Source organism: Lagopus leucura, unplaced genomic scaffold (assembly GCF_019238085.1).
Source record: "Lagopus leucura isolate 7727_CA_CO unplaced genomic scaffold, USGS_WTPT01 Super-Scaffold_100021, whole genome shotgun sequence".
In the NCBI taxonomy this organism is placed as follows: domain Eukaryota; kingdom Metazoa; phylum Chordata; class Aves; order Galliformes; family Phasianidae; genus Lagopus; species Lagopus leucura.
The window spans coordinates 6,860,609-6,876,200 of NW_024962274.1; the positions used below are offsets into that span (position 1 = coordinate 6,860,609).

The following is a 15,592-nucleotide window of genomic DNA, read 5'->3' on the forward strand; positions in this document are numbered from 1 at the left end:
TAGTGGCTACATTTCTCGCTGAACAGTACTTTCTGCACAAGCCAAATGCATGATATAGTCATTTGAAAAAAGTAGCATGATATTTTGAAATTGCTTTAGTTACTGAAGCTGCTGTGACAGGCTGGTAACCACAGTACTTGTTCATGGGCAACAACTGGGAGACAGAATGTTCTTCCAAAAACATGCTCTTGGTCATACAGAGTTGCAAACGTGAGATGTGAAGAATGGTTGGAACAAAGGTCTATGTTGGGAAGGCAGAACCGTCCTCTTCAGGATTTAATTGTGCTGCACATGGAGTGCTAAATTATTGCAGGAGACATGCTGAACTCACCTGACACATCAGAGCGCTACATCACACCAATCATCATATTTAATTTGTGACGGTCTCCAGGCACACTCCTGACCTGCAGGGCCAGAACAAGAGTTTTTGAGAAAATATTTTCTAGGCACAGAAGCCAAAAGGAACTCTGTTAAAACAGTTCAAGGCAGCGAGAGGGCAATTCATGGTAATTTCATTGGATTCAGGCACAGTGTGATCCAACGTTACTCTGGTTTAAATGCTTACATGAGTTTCTATAACAAAGAACAGCTTAACTAAAATAGATTTTTTTTAATATTATTATGACTTTAATGAAAGTGCACAGGTAATTCTTTCCCAGCTAACTTGAGATGATCACTGTTGCGTATTGTTGGACACATCAGAGGAATGCAAAGCAAAAATTACAGCTGCTGGGCATAGATCTGCAGCTTTCAAGATTGCACCAACCATCCAAGTCCTTCATCTTCTCAGAACCAGAGAAATCTTGTCTATGCGCTCCAGCACAGGCAAATAACCTTGGAAATACTGTAGCAGTGGGTCACGTTAAATCAGTGCTAGGCTTTTTTGCTTTCTTGCTCTTCTGCTGTTCTATATTGTCAGAGGCAGCAGGAAATTAACTGCAATGACAGCATACTAGGGAAAAGACATGGCGAAGTTTGCCTCATTTCAGCAATAGCTCTGATTTTCCAACAAACTTAAATTTGAAATTCACTGGTTAGGCAAAGCCAACCATCCTACTGACAATGCTTCCTAAAGCATAGACAAGCCAAAGCTGTGAGTTTTACACAGCTCTAGGTCTGACTTCTCCAATTCTAGCAGAACTTCATGGTTTCCTGCTACCTTCCTTTCTCTGAAAGTCAGTTATTATTTCTTAGTGTTTTATTTCCTTCATGAGTACTACAGGGACATGGTTTTGAAAGCTCAGTCACAATGTGCATACATAGACTTCGAACTATCTCATTTCAACAGCATGCCCTCTGCTGCTGTCACATTGCCCGTAAAACTCAATAGGAAGAATGTTGCAATACTGACTTGTGAAGATTTACAGCAACATTCTTATGTGCTAATCTTTTACTAATGCTAATCAGAAGCTACTTGAAATCATTGAATTGTTGTGCTAATGTTACAGTAAAACTAAAAAGAACCCAGGAATTAATCACTGTATTTCTTCCCAAACTTGGTAGACTTGTTGGCTGGAGCTGTTGACTGTACAGACTTGCATTGGCTGATGGTCTGTTTTCACTTTAGACTCATGTTGGCCAGTTCCCCTCCTTGGTGAACTTTTACTTTAGTCATCTTAGGAAGCAGCACTACTGGGAAGCAAGAGAAATACTTCTGCAAGAGATGAAGATTCGTGTCAGCACAACACTGCTGAGAATTCAGAGTACAGCTGCACGAATAACCTCATATTGTTTTCTTGGGGTCCCTTTTGGATCAATCCTTAAAGCTGGCCATCAGCTAATACATTCCTAAGTTACCCTGATTCAAGTGAAAGCTCCTGAGAGTCAGTTCCTTGCTGCTTTGCCTCTCTCACTTTCTGTGCCTGAGACTCTCCACTTCACCCTGGAACAAATATTTGAATCACAGTTTCACAGATGCCAGGGAGTGCCTTAGCCAGCACAAACAAGTTGGCAGCATTTCTTTTTCTAGGTCAGTGACTCCTTGGCAATTCAGGTCAGGTTAAAACACCCTTAATGGGAAAAGAGTCTGTCTGTCAGTCCAGGACCCATAGGAGAAGAATCAACTGATTATTCTGAAGTCCTATTCCACATCATCAGACATGGGACTCCATAAGATAAGACCCTGGGAAAACAAATAAAGGAGGACCAAAGCCCCTTCCCATTCATTTTAATCTCATTTCTCAGCCCTTTCTTTTGATACCGTTGTCTAAAAATCTAAATCTCTGCACAAATTCTTGAGGAAACCCATCTTTAGCAAGGACAGGTAACAAGGTGCATGCTATGCTGCTGACCTCAAGAATGTTTTGGTAGAAGTTGCTGATAGGCCTTCTCATGTTCTCTCTGTGCTGCTCATTGCAAAAGGAGGGATTTTCTCTTTGGTATTAGTAAAAAACCTCTCTGATTTGCAAGTTAAACAAGTAAAAAATAAAATTTAAAAAAGCTTGACACGTTCTGCCAGATACAAATGTGCAACTATATTGGGATTTTGCAGTATTTTGATCAGAAACAAGTTATAACCTTACACCTTTAACTCTGAGAGTGAAACTGATTTACTGCTATTGTATGTTCAGAATGTCACCTAAGAAAGACACTGTGACTCACGTGGCTACCGGGCCATGCCAGACCCTGTAGTCTGGTCTTAGTTTCTCTCTGAACATCTGTTAGGGAAAATCAGTGACTTTTATTCATTTCTAAAGTGTATTAATAATAGTAATACTATACTGTAGTGAAGGTTATTTTGTATAACTTTTAAATGTTTAATGAATATTCAATATATTGTCTTAATAAAACCATTTTCACAGTAACAATTAGCAGGTTTTTAGTGTCTGCTGTGGTAGCTGCAACAGAGGGTAAGGGCTGACTTGTCACAGTTTTGAATGTAGAAGGTAGCATGTAGAGCTGCCACCTTGGTTGGGGTTAGTCTAAGGGTGTTGACTGAATAGCTGAGAGCTCAGCTGTGCCAAGTAGATGAGCAGTGTGACAGTCTCCATGCTAATGTGTCTGCAGGAATTTGCACAGGGGAAGCAGGGCACTCATGAGAGTAGCAGAATAAATCAAAGTGTGAAAGCAATTGCAGTCAAATGTCGCACCCAAGCAGTCAGTGACTTGACATGCTGTTTGGAAATAGGTTGGGTTACCTGTCAGTGTGGCATTTTCTTTTGGTTGCTAGAGAATAATGTTATCTGAGGATAAAAAGTAAGGAGCACAGATGGCTGCTACACATGCTTGATCCTCTAAACTCTTATCGCAGCTAATTATTCCATTGACGTAAATGGAACCGCTCCTTTGAATAAGGTCTGTCTTCTCTAATTCTTTTAGGATTCAAGTACAGTTTTTTTGCATTCTGTGTGTAAATGTCTGCACACTTTAAAAAATATATAACATTATTTGGGGGAAAAACTGTGTTTTGTGCCTGACAGTCACTGGGACCAAAGTCATTGGTTAAGACTGCAGGTACAAGTATTTCTTGGAAACGTTACCTCTGCACTTTCTAAACCAAGAAACATATTCAGATTTTATGTATTTTCTTTGTCTAGTAAGCACAAGCCTGGAGTCCTCTGCCTGATCAGCATTTAATTCTTCCCTTTATTTTGTATCCAGTAATTGAAGACTTGCAGAGCAAGAGCAGAGTTTACCTTGTAAACAAGAGTAATACAAAGAAAACTCATTAAAATTTAGAATCAAACATTACTTCTTCTTACCTATTCCAAATTAGTTTATGTATTATAGTGAAGGTCACTTATTCTCTTTTGAAATATTGATTGACTGAGTATGAATCATTTTTATGGATGCTATTTTTGTTGTCAGGCAAGCCTTTGTGCTCTGAGGATAGAACAGAGGAGCATGCAATTTGAGGGGTTTTCCTTACCTTCACTAAAGAAACAGCCCAGCTGACATAATGAATGTGGCATTCAAAAGAGTAAGCTGCCTTTGGAAATCTTGTAGCCAGGACTTGACTTGAATGGGTAAATTTATAATGCCACTGCCTTGTCACTTTGTAATTTTGGCATGGCAGCTTCTTCTTGCCCAATTCCTCTTTCACACCAGCTCTCCCTCCTGGAGGTGATGTCATTATCTGCGTATCTCTAGATGCAGAGATAATTTATGTTAACCATGCTCTTTACCACATTTCTACAAGAACCATTCCTCTTCCTGGCTTAATGCCGTCACTTCTGAAAACCACCATATCCTCAGTGATGCAGGACAATACCCCTCGTCTACTTTTTCTACCAAAAACTTAACGTGTCCTTTAGTCCCCACAATTTCCCACTACTCTCTATTTGACTTTCTTTTCCTCCTCCTCTTCCTGGTTCTGTTGGCTCCATGTTTCCACCTCTCCCTGTGGTTTTCCTCCTCTTTCATCATCCTGTCCGTGCCGTCAGCGATCCTTAGCATAGGCATACTAGGAATGCTGGGAAAACAATGCTGTAAAATGAACTCTCACTATTTAGACTGGTTTCCAACTCATTCTTTTAACGGGCATATGGTGTTAATCTAAACTGTCCAACACATTAGTGGGAGGGAAGTCACACCCAGAGGATTATTAAAACATTTTATCTGGCAGATGCCACCATATTTATTGATATGAAATTTCCCTTCCTCCATATAAGCCACTGAAGCCTCCCTCCGAGAAGTTATTTAGAATTTGTTATAGCTATATTAAAATATTTTGTTAAACTTCACTAATTTCTTCTGGTGCTAAAGTCTGCATTCCTCTTTCAGGAAAAGTTATCACTAAGGTCAATAGGATTTTAAAATAATGAACGACTTGTTTATTGTGTTTGGCTAGTTGAAAACATTATAACTTTATATATAATTGCTGAAGGCTACATATATTAATGTATACTCATATCTATATGTGTGCATATGTATATTTGAATTTGAACTCCAAAATCTCTATTTTATATAAAATATTCCTAAAGAGAACACTTAAATTCAATTAATACTGACACATCAAAGTACTACAAAGCAGGGCCAAAGTAAAGTATTTCTTGAATTAATGTTCAGATATTCCGGCAGTGTGTAAGAATGTAAGCCAAAACTGGAAAGCATTTATACAAAATTACAGGAGATATCTGAAGAAAAAGTATCAAAGTTTCCTTATTTGTCTTTCAAAAATACTCTCTTGAATTGGGTGTCCTACAGTTTTAATCAAACAACCAGAGCCAATACAAATACAAAGAAAGAGGGTCAAAGGCAATTTAAAAAACACCCTTTTGGAAGAGTAGAAGCTTTCTGTTTGGTTTTAGTTTCACAGAGGAAACTGCATTCAATTCAGTCAAGCACTGCGTTTTCAAAAATTTTGTGGTTCTGGCTTAATTCCACAAAAGAGAAAAACTTCAAAGTTAAGGATTGAGCCTCCAATATTTGGTCACAACATGACACAGTTGCGTAAAATTAAGGATGGTAACCCATCGTGATAGAAGTGGGGAGGGGGTGATCTCTGACTCTGGATTTTCTTTCTTTTGCTGACTGAATCATAACAAATTCAGAACATAGATGAATTGGTTTTGCAGCTGTCTTTGCTTTTTCTTTTGCAAGCAGGTAAGAAAAAGCCTTCTAGGAAACCTGCACACATCTGTTGGTAACTAAACTTTTACTGATGATTTTATGTTTCTCAGATAGGTACTAGACTTAACTGCTCTTTCCTGGTGACCTGTTTGGTGTCCTTTGTTTCTGCGGGTTCTTATGAGCAGCCTTTTTTTTCAGCTGGCTGGCACGGGACCATGGCCATCATATCCAGTGACAAGCAGTACAGAGGTATGTTGTCCTTCCTGTAACGACCTCAGAAAATGAGAAACAGTGAGGAAACATCTTTCTTTAATATCTCTATTGATAGAGCTTGGGAAAGTGGGCAAGTTTTAGGCTCAGAGCCAGCAAGATTTACTGCAATTTTGTGTAGCAAGTCAATGGATACACAGAAAATAACTTTTGGGAAGAAAAAAAATCACACATGTTGCTACATCTTATAGGTTAAAGATTTTCCATTGCCATTTGTTCTTTAAAGGAAAACTGGATTTTGTGAGAATATTTTTTCCCAGAAAAAAAGTATCTGCTTTCTGTAGAAAATCAGGGCTATTCATCAGAAAGCCAAACACCTGCAAGCCAAATATTTCTGGCTGAAAGTACCAGTGTGGAGTGCTGCTGCTGCTGCACCTCTTGGGAGGATGGCACTTTGGTGCTTCGTTTCCATGCTCTTTGTTACCAGACTCACAAGTGCCACATCTTTGTTGCTTTACAGGACTGTGTTCAATTAGGGACAGGAGTTTATGTGGCCAAATGGCTGAAGCATGCGGCAGCAATGCTGCTGTGAAGCAGAATCTGGATGTGAGCTGATTTCTCCCTTTTCTCCACATGCAAGACTTAGGGCCCAAGCACAGGCAGGCTGGGGCAGAGTGGATGCTCAGGCAGCCGAGGCTCCAAGATCAGGTGAAGTAGGATTCTCCTTCAATGCAGCACCACAGAGAGCAGAGATGTCCAGAAGCATCTACCATGTGCACAGCTAGATAAGTATTTCTGAGTAGGAGTTATCAGACAGAATCTCTGTTATTTTACCATTATAAAAAGAATTCACTTGAGCTTTTCCAATTGAAAATAAATTAACCAGCTCCAATAGCATTTGGAAAGCAATGGGCCTGATTGGTCTGTTTAAACTCCAGGAGGTATACTGACATACTGGGTTACCTAGAGCTGGAGTTTCATAATGCATGAAACTAGTCAATTGCTCTAACAATTACATATTTTTTTGAGAATTGTATTTTGGTTTTGGTCAAATCTAGATTAAAAAAAAAAAAAAAAAGTAAATTGTTGGCAAAACAAAAAAATAATTATCATCAGGAAAAGTATCTTTTTTGTTCAATCCAAAATATTTAGTTCAGCTTCAAAGAAAAGCTTCATTTTTTTGTCTTGGACCATTACACACGTTTTGAATCTTTTTTCTTTTTAAATCTAGGCCAAATTTAAAATGGACAGCTAGAAGTCTTTGTTTTGAAATTGAAGTGTTTTGGCAGTTCTAGAATGAAATGCTCCATTTTGAAAATACTAAAATGAAGTGTTTTGACATTTCATTTTTCTTTCTCTGCATTGTTTCATCTGGATCTACTTGTTAAATTCCATTCAAATTCAGGAGGAGACCCAGTGCCTCTGAAATGCCTCTGTGTGGTATATTCATTATTTGTCAGAAAGCAGTGAGTCATTAAGCTCTGCATCAGTTCAACGTTAAATAACAGGAGAGGATGCTTAATAGGGAATTGATTATATACAGCTATGTTTCTCCCTCATAATTACTGTTGTTAGAGTGAGCACCCAGCAGTGTGGAGCCACTTCAGGAAGGACACAGCTTTCATCCATCTGGCAGAAGAGGTGGCGGACAGTTCCCAGATCCTTCAGCTGGTGCTGTTTTCTTCCCTCCTTCAAGTAGGGGTCAGTCTTCTTCCTCTCTTAGTGTTAATGTAAACCGTATGTCTTGTGCCAGTGTTTCTGTGGCTGTTAGCTAGAATGAATAGACAAAAAGAATGAAAAACTTAGTTTTCTTAATTTTCTGGTTGCTGTATTCAAAGAGCTGAGATGACCTCATAAGAATAGCTGTAAATTATGATGAAGTTGTAGTCTGAGAAGTGTAGATTGATAATGATTGAGGAGCAGTCCTGCAAACCTCCTTGGTGCTGCTTATGTTGAGTAACCAGAAAATGACCCCTGGGGGAAGAGGTGGGGGGAGGACAAAAATGTGCTAAGTAATGCTAGTGACACCCAGGAAGTACTGAAGTTTCTAAGACACAAGGCAGGATCTCCATGTACTTCTTCCTCCTGTCTGGAAAGATATGGTCTCATTTTAGGAGGCAGGCAGTGGAAATTCATGTGTATTCAGACAAGGAGGAAACTTGTGTACTCATTCTGTTGAAATACTTGAGAAAGCTTTCAAGGAAGAATTTTTGATAAATGTTAGTATATGAAGTTGTTGCACTTCTGATTTACTGCATTTCTTCTGTCTTTTCTCATTAATGAAGATTGAAGTTGGGTACACTCCAACTCATTTAAATATTTCTAAAAGCTATTCACCTGCATTGGAAGTAAGCAGCTGGCATACCAAGTTTTCTCTTTTTGGGCTGCTCAACTTCACCAGGGCTATTCACAGCTTGCACTTTACTAAGGTCGTTGGTATCACTGTTACACTTTTTCTATATTACATGAGGATCAAGTTCCAGTAGTTAACAAGTCAAAAAATATTCCTGGGGGTGGGAGAGGAACTAGGTAGATGAGTGCATTCCACATGTCCACTTTATTTCTGGAATTACTGCTCTCATCCATGTGAGAAATAATTGTGATAAAAAATAGGCCTGACCTGCAGTACCCCCAAACCCAAAGAAATGCTTTTGCAGGCTGCACTCTGAATGTTCCACTCCACTTTGGCCAAGGATCTCAACTGCTGGCTGCCACTCAGTGTCTGGACACGAAATAGTCTCTGGGCCAAAAGTTGCACTACTGTAATTAGAAATAGTTACACAAAATCAGTTTCTCAATATCTATTCTCTTGAAATTCAAAGCCAGATTTGGCCCACCACATGGACCGAGTTCAATTGAAAGGAAAGAGCTGTATTCTGCTCTGAGTAATGGTTGAAGTAGAGGAGAATTAACTCCTTTGGTTTCAACTGGCTTCAGACCTTGGATCTCATACTGACATAACTGTGCTGACCTCAGTGGAATTGATCCTAATTTATGCCACTGTAACTGAGAATGCAATGTACATTGTTTAAATTCTGTTGAGCATGTCTTCTTCCAGGATGGAAACTATTTGCAAACTATACAAGCTCTTTCCTAAGATTGAGGCTTTTCATATCTGAGATTTTTGGTGGGGCAAGGGTGTGGGGATAAGGATATAAAGCACACTTTGTGTTTAGTACTACCTTGTATACTTTGAATCCCACAGTGTCCTGCAAAATTATCACTGCCTTCTTAGGAGACTAGAGGACTCCTGTCCTTTCATCATAATATAAAGAATATTCTATCCCTGCAATCACCCTGAAGGAGGCAGGGGAACAGCTTTAGGAACTTAAAATGCCAACACGTAGTGGATACACTCAGGTTTTTTAGATATATGGGCTTTTGTACTATTTGATTTTTTTTTATTTTTTTTTTGCCATTTTTTCCCATTGTTACACATTACATTTCTGAAGCATGTGTTAAATGGGATGCTGTGCAGCTGAAAGATCACACGTCTCAAATGCTCACTTGGCTCCCCATATTGAACTGACTGCCTGAGTTGCAGCTCTCTGACTAGGGGAATGGTTGCTTTACTCTCGGAACACTGTAAGTTTTAAATACAACATAAAGGAGCCTCCATCTTGCAAGAATAATACACAAACACACATATATATACACATGTGTGTGTATATGTATACGTATATATATACAACCTGAAAAGCAACTCTGTCTTCCTTTTCTTCCTTTTTTCAAGCTGACTTCTTCCCATGTTAGCAATGAAATTTGGCCAGGAATCCAGCACACCACAAGAAATCAAGTTGTGACCACATTAAGCGTGACTGGCAGGGCAAGGTTATAGCATGTGTGATATACATACACTATGCTATAGTGACCTGTTACAGAATTAGAGGCTGGGAGGTGTGAGGCTGGGCCAGATAACCTTATTGCAAATGAGGCACAAATCAAAGCTCAAAGTGGCTTTGGTTGTTTACTCTTTCAAGAGGCGTTTATTGAGAACTTCTTATTTTGAAAGCATATTTTGAAAACTTCAACTGCAGGGTTTGTAAGTTACTTTCCAGAATCAAGTTGTGTACCTGTGGCATACTCCTACTTATCTTACCCTGTTTTGGAAAGATTTATTAAAACCTCCGGTACAAAATGACTGCTGAAATCAGGCTGTCAAAGGTGGAGATGTTCAGCTGTGGTAAACTAAAGCACTGCATCACCCAGCCAGTAACACTGTAGGGATGTTGGATCTTTCCTGGGAGGAGGCTTCTCAGCACGAAGTTAAGCATTCTGTTAAGAGAAAAAAGAAAGATGCAGGTGAATTCTTTACATAATCAATGAACTTTCTTCATCTCTGTGCCTGAAACACTGATATATGTATGTATATATTTATTTATTTTGAGATCTTCCTATTCATTTGTCTTTCATAATTTTAAATTTCACTTACTTCTTAGACTTAGCTGCCCAAGAGAAACTGCCAATTTAATGTGGCTCTGGTGGGGATTTAACTTGGTGTTTCAAGGTAAGGTAAGCAAGAGCCTGGTATTAAAATAGACACGAGACATAGCACATAAATCAGCTTCCAGAATCACACTGAAGCACTGTACAAACTTTCATGTCTGAAGTGGCATATTAGAAGGGCGCACTGCTCCTCACTTCAGTGTAAACTGGAAAGGAAAGAAACTTTTCAAGACAACCAGAGCAGGGACTGTAAAAGGTCTTGGATGTCCCATCCCCTTACCAGGTTTAAACATATTCTAAAGAAGCTCATTCACTTACACAGCTTTGCCATGGTCCACATCTTTGCGTGATCACTTGTGATTTATGTCACTGTAAGGAGAGACAACCTAACTCTCTCAGCCCACATGCAGCTGGGAAAAAAAAAAAATATATATATATATATATTTAAATATATATATATATAATATTTATATATTATATTTAATATATATTATATTTATATATTTATAATTATATATATATATTTATTTATATATTATTTATATATATATATAATTTATGTAAAAATTTTTGGAAGATATTACTGAAGCCAATGAAAAGATAACTTTCTGACACTTCTAAGTTTTTGTTCACACACGTTGGGTAAGGTCTAAGGACAATTAGGATTTAAGTGCTTAAAAGGTCATTGCTGCAGCCTTGCTTCATTAACACAATACAGAGCCATACACTGGGCATATGAACCAGATCGTTATTAGCAGAACACTGAGCAGGGAAGTGCTTTGATTTACCATACTCATTAGGGAGCTGTGTATGGCCCCCGCAAGACAGAGGTAGCAGAAGCACTCCTGGATGCAGAGCACCTTGGGATTACTGAATGCCAATCCTTGCAAGCACTTCTAGATGAGCAGGAGTTTGGAGCACTTTCTGTATCCTAAAAAGCTTAAGATGCTGTGAGTATAAGTGGTCATTTAAGGCATTTGGGGCAGTCCTGACATATGTACCCCATTTCTGATTTTCGCCAGCCCAGCCTATACTTAAACCTCAGTAAAGGAGCACCATAGCTTCTCAAAAAGCAAGATAAGCCTATGATGGCTCTTAGCATTAGAAAACTTCTCCTAATGTCCAGTATGAATTTTTCTTGCTGTCAATTATTTTACTATCAATTACTTCTCTCATTATCCTCCAAGCACATGGAGATGGAATTTAGGAATTCATTTATTTGTGTGCAGACTCTTAACTCTGTCATCTCTTCTCTACTTTAATTATCTTCACTTATTCAATCTTGCCTTTTCACTTGTACTTACTTTCTGTATGTTTGGTCCTTCTCAGAGCTCTTACCTAATAGCACAGTTACTTGCAGGACATGCTTAACATTGGACCTGAGGCCCACCAGTGCCCTGTAACTTCCCTTAAGGGAGCCATGTAGTTTTTTCAGTCTCTCTAGTAGGACCACTTTCAGCAGAGGCGCCAATGTCTATTTTCACCATTTAATTAAAAGTGAAAGCAGATGTACTGATGATAAGAAAAGCCGGGCATTTAGCTGGCATAAATTGGTTCCACATCTTAAGTCTATCAACAGCAGCTCACATGAACTAATCGTGGTAAACCTACCAGGTTTACAAATGCCCTGGCATTAAAACATCCAAGCATCCTGATCTGTTTCACTCCAAGTGCTGATTTTGCCAACTGCAGGTTGGAACTATACCATCTCTCTTGGATTTGTGTCTGTAAATCTAAACCTGCCTTGCTGTTTTGATGGATATAAAACTTTGGTTTATGAATGCTTGTTTAATTTATACCAATTGTCTGACCAGAAGCAATCGCTGCAAGAAGTAGAGCTAACATCATATTAAATCCTCATTCTGCTCTATTTTTTTAATTGTTTAAAATCTTTGCTTAAAAGGTTCTAATTAATTACTTCAGTGTTATCAACATGCTCTGACAGTGTACTATATTCAGTGTCATCAGCTCTGATTAACTCTAAAAACACGTTTCTTTGATTTGAGACTTCGCAAAGCATTCATAAAGGTATCCCAACAAACAACGTAATTCAGGTAAACACATAGCACAACTGATTTCACAGATATACCAATTAAAAATTAACAAGTGAAACCTGAGAAAATAATGTAAATTAACAATACTTTCAAAAGCAAAAATGTTTAACAATAAAATTTGGATAGTATCTTTTCCATTCTTACCATTTTTTTTGGTTGGTTGTTGTTCTGCTCCCATATTTTCAGATTTGCTGATCTTCAGGATTAGGCTTGCCTGTGGGGGAAGAGAATAAATTTCTTTTGTAGATGAAAATATTTAGTTGATTAAATCATATTATTCCATTTAAATTGTTCTTATTTTATCCAGCTTGGTCTCCAGAGTTGTTGCTGCATGTTTTCAGATATGCTTTGGTCTTAAGATCAATTCACACTCTGTACAGCAGAAATAGCATATTTCTTTCAATTCACAGAATCGAAAGATTTGAAAAGATTTTGAGACTGACCAACAGTATCATCTATGGCAGTCCTATACGCCAGTCTATTTTTATTGCGGTCACAACCAAAGCCTTTCAGACTAGAAAGGATCATGGAATAATTTATTCATATTATCCTATGTTTTACTAATAACAGGAAATACCCATTTGTGTTTCTGTTGTTTAGGTGTATTGGTAAATTCCCTGCCTTAGTATGGTATGGAGAAAAGACAACCTGGATGGATAATTATTCACAATGAATTTGATCCTTATCTGCAAGCTGACAAGGTAGGTCATTCCACTTCATCGAAACAAACTAATAGCTGATCACATAGAGACCACATGATCTCTCCTACTGCTAAAGCCAAAGTACTTCTATAGAATCACTCTTCTGAACACCATCACTATACTTGCTATTTGCACTTGTGTTGGTAATAATAAATAGAAATGCTGCAGCTGCCCTTCAGCATTGGCATTTCCTAGTAGCTTCTGAAGTTCACACCTTGATGTGGTGAATGCTCTGAGGAAAGACTAACAAAATAGATTGTTCTTGTTTTGCTAGGTTGGTTGGTTTGGAAGTGGTTTTGTTGTTGCAGTTTTTTGTGGTTGCTTAGAATGGACCTTTGAATGGAAATACAATAGCTTACAGAATTGGGTTACCAGATCAGCAGCTCATAGCTTGCATTACGCAAATATGAGACTGAGAAATTATTCTGTAATGAAAGCATAAACTATACAGAATGTAGTGGAATGCATACAACATAAGGAGACACTCTCCAGTTTCCAAGAGATTGCATTTTTTAACTGCTTACAGTGTTTCTTCTAATTTCAGCGCTGTAGTTTCAATTGGCCGTTTGTTTCCTTCTGCTCACACAAAGCACCCAGCAATACTCTGAGACAAAAACTGCACTTGTCAGGTGAAGGACAGAAAGTGTAAACTGCTGAGTAACAGAGGCTAGAAGCTCTGTTAGGGCCTAAGCTCAAAAAGTCCTGCCAAAAGTAGGATAGGTATTTGATGAGTTAATGTAAGATTAAAGTAAGATTCAAGTCAGACTTCAGCTTCCGGGAAGTGAAGATGAATACCAATGTATTAATTAAAATTAAATAAATAAAAATAAAATAAAATCTCCCACAAAACATAGTAATACTTAAAGCTAAAACTAAAAATTAGGTGTAGATTTAACTCTTTGTTGAGAGGCACTGGAAGAACTCACAGCTCCTTCCAATTCTGCTTTCTGATCGAAATCAAGAACTGAGGATGCATTTTTCTTAATTAAATGCAGCATGCAGATCTGTGTGTTGGTACTAATTTGTTGTATTACCTGAACTATGCTCTGTAAAACCACTTCTGTGGCCAACTCTTTTATGGGTTATTTCTAGAGTACTCACTTTTGTAATGAGCAGTCATTGAATTTAACAGTGGGACCAGCCTCTCCCAAGACATCCTCTATAATTTGTTCCTTAATTACTGATTTCTAGCAAAGACTTCTGTTATTTGACATGGACATTTTTATCAGTCTATAAATGAATTACAGTATTCATCCAATCATAAAATGACATTATGAAAGCAGCTTTTTTGCTGATGTGGTGACTATAGAGTTGCTTGACATTATTCTGGTAACAAAATTTGACTGGATATATGTTTTGACATCTAGGAAACAAGGACACTGATGGAAACCGATGGATCCTATGTCAAAAGGAAAACAAGAAACCCATAAAACAAAAAACAGCAATAACAACAACAAAACCCCCCACAGCTGGCTGCAGGATGACAGCCAGCAAACTAATAGGTGAATTGTAAAGAACTCCATTCCCAAGGGGCAAAGTCAATAAAGAAAGGACTGGAAAAAAATAGGGAAAAGTGAAGACAAGCCAAGGCTTATATTTCTTGTAAAATTAACAGAAAGAAATAACAATGGGAATTTTAGAATTGAAAAGACAAAGGCTGATGAACAGTTAGTTTTATCTAGGATAGTTGACATTCAATACTCATGTTTCTATTTGTGCTATCCCCTTCAAATATAACTGTGCTCATAAAGCTGACTGTCTCATTATTAAGTGTCCTTTGTTCATGCTTTTAGTCTCTTTCTTAAATTTTGACAAACACGTTCCAGAATAGTGTGAACAAAATGCCATCCCCAGGAGGACTAGCATTTGTAGACAGGTTGTGCTGTGGACATTTCATTTCAGAAGCCAAGACCTTTTCTTACTCCCCTCAAGAAATTTGTAAACACTTCTGCTTTCACATTTATAAAATGTACTTATACATAATCTCCCAGATCTTGGAGACAAAAAACATGTTTTGGGAATCAATTATGTACACATTTTCACATATTTTTTTCCATTTTGAACTGAGCATTTCTACGTATCATAGATTGGTCGTTTTTCTCTGTCATTGAGTGATGATATGTCATAGGTAAAGGATTTTTGACAGTGCTTAAAGCAGAACTGTGATAAATAATGCAGCGCCAAGACTTCAGTATTAGCACAGTCAACAAACTCCTCAAAGTAAATGATAACATTTACATATTTTACCACCTGCTGACACCATGTTTCCATTTGTACTGACTCCAGTAGCAGACTATTTCTAAAGCCATAGAAAGACTTGATTATTTTGCTGTTTTTGAGCAGTCTGTGAAGTCCTTGAGCAGCAGATTTTGGAAGCTAAAAGACTGGCATGGCTAGTACATTCTTAGTATTCTTTTATATCCTGTAGTCAACTACTGTTGACCACTGCTGGATGTAAAACATATATTGGGAAGTTACACCTTTGGCCTTCTCCAGAATGGCCGCTCTTGCTGATGTATTCTGGGGAGAAAAAAACCCAAAAACAACAACAAAAAAAACCCCACTACCAAACAACTTACAAACAAAACCCAGACAACACTCACACAAATTAATAAATAACAAGAAATGAATCTTGTTAGCAAGATTCTGAAAGCAAAATGCTGAAAATCA

General features: G+C 38.0%; 1 protein-coding gene across 11 annotated transcripts in view; it reads left to right on the plus strand.

Moving 5' to 3' along the window:
• IRS1 (insulin receptor substrate 1) overlaps positions 1 to 14,826 on the plus strand; it is a 301,946-nt gene extending 287,120 nt beyond the window's left edge. For 6 of the 11 annotated variants that reach the window (XR_006180412.1, XR_006180413.1, XR_006180414.1 and 3 more), the window contains 6 exons: positions 5,710 to 5,760; positions 6,242 to 6,327; positions 7,297 to 7,422; positions 10,161 to 10,228; positions 12,822 to 12,922; positions 14,290 to 14,826. The gene's annotated coding sequence lies outside the window, so the exon portion shown is untranslated. Of the gene's footprint in view, positions 1 to 5,071; positions 5,545 to 5,709; positions 5,761 to 6,241; positions 6,328 to 6,361; positions 6,846 to 7,296; positions 7,423 to 10,160; positions 10,229 to 12,821; positions 12,923 to 14,289 lie in introns of those variants that run through there. The other 5 variants (XR_006180420.1, XR_006180410.1, XR_006180411.1 and 2 more) reach the window with 5 other exon arrangements.
• Positions 14,827 to 15,592: the final 766 nt, after the last annotated feature.